This window comes from Lonchura striata, chromosome 1A, assembly GCF_050655825.1.
Source record: "Lonchura striata isolate lonStrDom1 chromosome 1A, ASM5065582v1, whole genome shotgun sequence".
NCBI classification, from domain to species: Eukaryota; Metazoa; Chordata; class Aves; order Passeriformes; family Estrildidae; genus Lonchura; species Lonchura striata.
In genome coordinates this window covers 73057981-73063454 of record NC_140741.1, presented here as the reverse complement: position 1 = coordinate 73063454, position 5474 = coordinate 73057981, and the positions used below count along the sequence as shown (strand labels likewise).

The following is a 5474-nucleotide window of genomic DNA, read 5'->3' as shown; positions in this document are numbered from 1 at the left end:
GTAAATAATTTCTGTTTCCAGTACACTGATGGAGTAAGATCTCTGCAGTGGTTAGTTTTCCTGCTATGTAGTATGTAGTATATAAATGTATCTGGTATATGTATTTGTCACTGTGCAGCAGCAGAATGTAGGAAGTGAATATCTTTTAAAAATACTGATATCTGCTTCATAGAATCACAGAATGGTTTGGGTTGGAAGGGACCTTCAGGACCATCTAGTTCCAACCCTCTGCCATAGGAAGGAACACTTTTCATTCTCATTTCTCAAGCCTCATCTGGCTTCTTCAGCATAACAAGGAAGGGTTCTAAAGTGCTTTGTTTCACTCTGAAAATATTCCTGGCTTGTGTTTCAGAGTTTTTTTTGCAGTGTCATATGTGATGGGAGGAGTACAGAATATTTGTCTTTCACTGCAAGGTCCTCTGCAGTGTGATCCTGAGGCGTGGGAATTAAGCTGAGGTTAAAACTTGAAGTGGTCTGATTGAACTTCCTATCTTTCTTAATTGTTATCTTCTTTATGTGTGATAATTTTAATTTCACTTCCTCTTGGGTAGTTGTGGAGTAGTCTTGAGTTTGTGTTATATCAGACAAAAAAAAACCACAGACTAATACAAGTTTTTGTGCTGTTTACTGTTATTTTTTAAAGATACAGAAGAGCAGTTCCTTCCAGGTCACTTCCCACGCTTTGACAGACAAAGTGCCACAATGATGTGTGGAGCAGCACAAATTAATCCAGTGCTGGAGATAAGCAGAGGGGCAGCAGTGCCTGGCTTTGAGAGCTCACTTTGTAGGGACAGAAGTGGCTGTGGTCCAGCTCATGGCACGAGGATACAAAGAGCAGGTGTAGCTTTGGAGTGCTTCATGACAGGGGCATTTCTGCTCAGGGGTGGCATTAGAGCTTCTATTGAAATTTATATAACAGCCACCGTGCCAGGGTGGTTGCTAAAAATGATGCTCATTGCTCTTACGTCCCAAAAGCTGTAAGTCAGAAGAACTATTTTAAGCTGAAGAAATATTTTGGGTTTTTTTTTTTAATTCTTTAATGGCCATTGTTTTTCTCCCAGACCCCACTGAGATGATTTTAAATGTGTCAGGCAGCAGTGGCAATGAAAGTATGTGTTTTTATAATGTAAGAATTGGACAGTCAGCAATGAGTTTTGTTGTGGGTGGCTGCTTCATTATCATACCCTCATTATCATACCTAAGCAATCAACAGGAATTACATTTTTTATTATGGCTGTCCTGTCCGGTTTCTAAAATACAATATCAGCTGCTTTTATCCAGCAAATGGTGATCCATTTGGGAAAAAAAAACCTCAGTATTTTCCTGCCTGTGCTGCCCCAAAGGTTGGTGTTTTGCAGAAGGAGCAGTCAGCTGCTATGGTGATGGGCACAGGGTAGGGATGTGGACAGAAATAGAGGGAGGCTGAAGCCAGACTGTTCCTGCTTCCTTATGGTTTCAGTAGCCCTTTCTGAAGTGGATGGGGACTGATTCCAAGGATTTCGCAGGTTATTTGTGGTTTTCTGCCTCAGATTCTCACAATTAGCACAAAATAATACTCAGGCAAAAAACAAAAAAAAAAAAAGAGTGAGATTCTCAGATGGATAATGTTTGTACAGGATGAATGTAATTCCCTGCAGAGCAGCTTGTGCCCGTTGTTCTGGGATGTGGATGCACAGAAATCTCCCTCCTCCCATCCAGACTGAAGTCAGTTTTTGGTAATGCATAATTCATATCCTGAAGCCTTTGTCACAGAAACATCTCACTGCCTTTCCCCCAGCTCAATAAGCCTGCTTTTGTATTTTTAGGATTTCCTTCTCTGCAAATCCCCAAAATCAGCCTGATGAGGTTTCAAAACAGAGTTCAGAGTAAATCTGAGACAGTCTTTACATCAAGGATGTTGCTCTGTGCAGCAGGTGATTCTCTGACACTTATTTATGGATTTTGCCTCCACAAAGAATTACTTCCCTGTGGCACCACTGCCACAGTCAGTGCAGAAGTGCACTGCAGCTCGAGGGATTCTACCAGGAGGTTTGGATGTATTTTGGATACATCTCACAAGAAGTACCCACACACATATTTTGTTATGAAACAAAGACAGCAATTCTTCTCTTTTTTTTTTTTTTTTTTTTTTTGTGAATTTTTTGTGAGCTCTGATCCAAAATTATCCTTTCCATAGGGAGCATGATGCCTGTATTTAGTGATGGGTTAGTGGCACACCTCGATTGCCTGTTCTGACTGTGAGTGCACTCACACAAGTACAGATTGCGAGGTGTCATAACGTGGTTAAAAAGTCTGTGTAAAAACCTGGAGGAAAAGAAAAAATGATTCTCAAGTTGTGTTTTGATTCATCTCTTTGCAGAACAACAAAATTCAAACAACTTCTGGTGTTTTCCTCTTCCAGATTCTGAGGACAAGCCTGTCAGTAATGAATTGTTCCAGAAGTACACAAAGAAAGCTCTGCATGGTAGAGGCTGTTTTTCCTCAGGTACAGCACATCCCTGTCCCTCCTTGGTACCAGTTGTTGCAAATACCTTGTAGCCATCAGGCCTTTCCTGCTCAAAGCTTTGAGGAGCTTTGAAAGTACAGAGATAAATGCATGGTGTGCCTGCATAATGGGAAAATTGGATGTTTCACTAGTGGGAAATAATTGCCTTCATTTGAGGGCTCTTTACCTGTTCCAGAGGAATGTTCTCCAGATCTCTTCACCTCGTAGCACTTCTCAGTGCAGCTAAACAAAGCACAGGAAGGAATGTGAAGTACTGTCATCAGTGTAGAAATCTTTTCAGTAATGGTTTGTCATTATTTTTTTCCCAAATGATCCAAATGCTTTTTTTTTTTTTTCTGTACTGTTTATATCAAGACACCACAGACCTTCTGATAACACTAAATTCCAGCTGTGGAGGCTTTGATTGTTTCTTGCACGTTGCTCATTTTAAGATGACAGAATTGTTCAGTGAGAGAAATTCAGATGGAAAAATTCAGGCAAACGGTCCTGTGGGGAAGGTTGAGCTGTGTGTAAAAATCCAGTAAAACTTGAGTAAGAACCTCAGAGTTCAATGTATTGATTTTCTTGTGAAAGTTCAAGAACTGTGTTTCCTTGCAGGCTGAAACTCATCTCAGCTCCTCATGACCAGCTGAGCGAGAGAGATGGGATTTGATGCTATCCAAAGTGTAATTCCACAGTTCATGTCTTCTGCTAGTGCCAGCTTAATCAGCTTCTGCCCACTCTCAGCCATTCATTCCCAGCTCAGCAGCAATGCAGTGCCACCTCTTCCCTGACCGTGTGGAAAACCAGATGACTGAAAATAACTCGGTCAAGAACAGAAACTCTTCATTTTTTTTCCCTTTGTATAAGAATCATTTGAATTAATTTCGTGGCCCACAGGAAGACGTATTGGTACTGCTGAAGGTGACAAGAAATGCAGCATCAGAGGCAGCAATGAGCACTGTAGGGTGTCTCAGTGCTGTGTGATCTTGCTGTCAACAAAAATCTGCTCTGGGACAATATCCTGAATGAAGGGCTTTCACTAGCCATGGGATTATTTATTGAACTGCTGCTTTTCATTTATTTTATTAAGGAAGATTAACATCTTCTTGTTAGGGCAGGTTTATTTTTTTTACTTGAGCAGATAAACCATCTCTGTGAGAAGTCAGTCAGCTTTGTGGACAGCCATGAATGTCAATAAAGCCTTGGCAAACACAGTAGGTATTTATTCAGCATTGCAAATTAAAAACATTTTTCCTGCTTGTTTAGTGAAGGGAACAAAAAAAGACAAATTACAGAGCGGATGAGCTCTCTTTATAGTTGGAATTCATTAAGCTGGTGGTGAAAACACTGGGGGATTGATGGTGCAGAAAAAGAAAAGATGAGGCAGCTTTTCCCCAATAGCTGTGGCTCAAGTTCAAGTTGAAAATGACCAAAAAAAAAAAAGTCCCTTAAAGACATCTGTAACTGACTTTCACAATCCCAGTTTCTGTCTGGGTAGACAGTTCTTTCTCACTGTAGTTAGTATTAATTGGTTTTTCAGTTGACAGATAATTTCTCAGTGGCTCCTCCATCCCCATCATGCCATGGGGTGTCTGCAGCAGCTCATAAATGAGATCCATGGCCAGACATTAAGTGGGAAGTTCACACAGTCCCTTCCCATGGTACAGACAGAGCCTTTCTGCAGACTAGTCACTCTGTCATCTTCCCTCAGCTCCACATTTTATTATTATTAAAAAAAAAAAAAGTATTTAAAAAGTTACAGTGAGTTGAGCAGCTTGTCAGATGTGATGTTCTCACAGGCCATTGTCTGCAGATTCCAGGCTGCCTCTGCCTTTCAGATGGATCGTAAAGCTGTCGTGAGTGCAGCTCTAACAAAATCCATTTACACGGCTCCTGTTATGGCAGGGCATGGAAAGGAAGCAGTAGGACTTATTTTTTAATGAATTTCCTTTACAGAATCATTAGTCCACCATGGAAGTCTTTCCAATTCACACCCAGTGCAGCTCTGTCTGCTTATCCCTGATGAATGGGATGAAAAGCCCACAGTAGACACTTGGAGTCACAGACAGTTCTCATGTCATTCCAAGTGCAGGAATTCTGCACTTCATCATTAGAAGAGAGAGGGTTCCCTAGTAAGTGTTTAAATGCAGCTAAACCACCTGTAAATCACTAGAATTATTCAACAGCAAAACAAAGCCTTCGTAAACTTCATTCTTGCAGTGCTCTAATTGCAGTCAAAACTTTACCCATTCAAGTGATCCCATCAATGTCAAATAAAAACATGAATTATGAAGCTTGTAAGATTAGAGCTTGAAGTCACTGACATGTCATTCCCATAATTTTCTCTGGAGAATTACAGAACACTTAATTTGTAACTGCAGAAACCTAAGTGTAATCAGATGCTCTTCCATCTACAGTTTTTATCTAAGCCATTGAATTCTGGATTTGTTCTTTCCTGTTTCCCACGTTCTTACTTGTAAATGTGAAGACATTAACTGCCTTTCTTCTTCTTCCCTGTTCAACGAGGAAGTTGCCCTCAGCTCTTTGATCATTAAATCCGGGAAGGATGAAGCAGTCCAAGATTTGAAAATGTTTTAAAACTTCCAGCACCTAATTAGAAGGAGGCATCTTGCAGCAGCACAGTAGCTCTCTCTCTGCAGTTCATTTGGTTTTCCAATTGAGAAATGACAGTTTACAGCCCTGGTGCAAGCATGTTTCTCAGCCTGTTCTAGGAGCACACAGAGTTACTACAAGTTTTGAAAGATGCTTTCTTCAAAAGTGCAAATGATATTAAATGGCACAAGTTGCTCTCTGGATAGCCACATGGAGAAGCTGTGGCCTGCAGCCATCCTAAGGCTAGTGGTAAAGGCAGAGGCAGGCAGCTGGACCTCAGCTTCAAATCTGTGGATGTCATGAATGCAACTGCATGGAAAAGATGCTGCAGCAGGAATTCTTGTTGTCCAGGGGAGACAGTTGTGAATTGTCC

At 41.0% G+C, this 5474-nt stretch overlaps 1 protein-coding gene across 28 annotated transcripts in view; it reads left to right on the top strand.

Moving 5' to 3' along the window:
* The window catches only part of LOC110470912 (endonuclease domain-containing 1 protein-like), a 159908-nt gene that overhangs the window by 110151 nt on the left and 44283 nt on the right, over window positions 1-5474 (top strand). For 11 of the 28 annotated variants that reach the window (XR_014951859.1, XR_013340048.2, XR_014951855.1 and 8 more), the window contains one exon: window positions 2402-3702. The exons of 13 other annotated variants lie outside the window; for them this stretch is intronic. The gene's annotated coding sequence lies outside the window, so the exon portion shown is untranslated. Of the gene's footprint in view, window positions 1-2401; window positions 3703-5474 lie in introns of those variants that run through there. 4 more of the 28 variants (XR_014951860.1, XR_014951851.1, XR_014951852.1 and 1 more) reach the window with 2 other exon arrangements.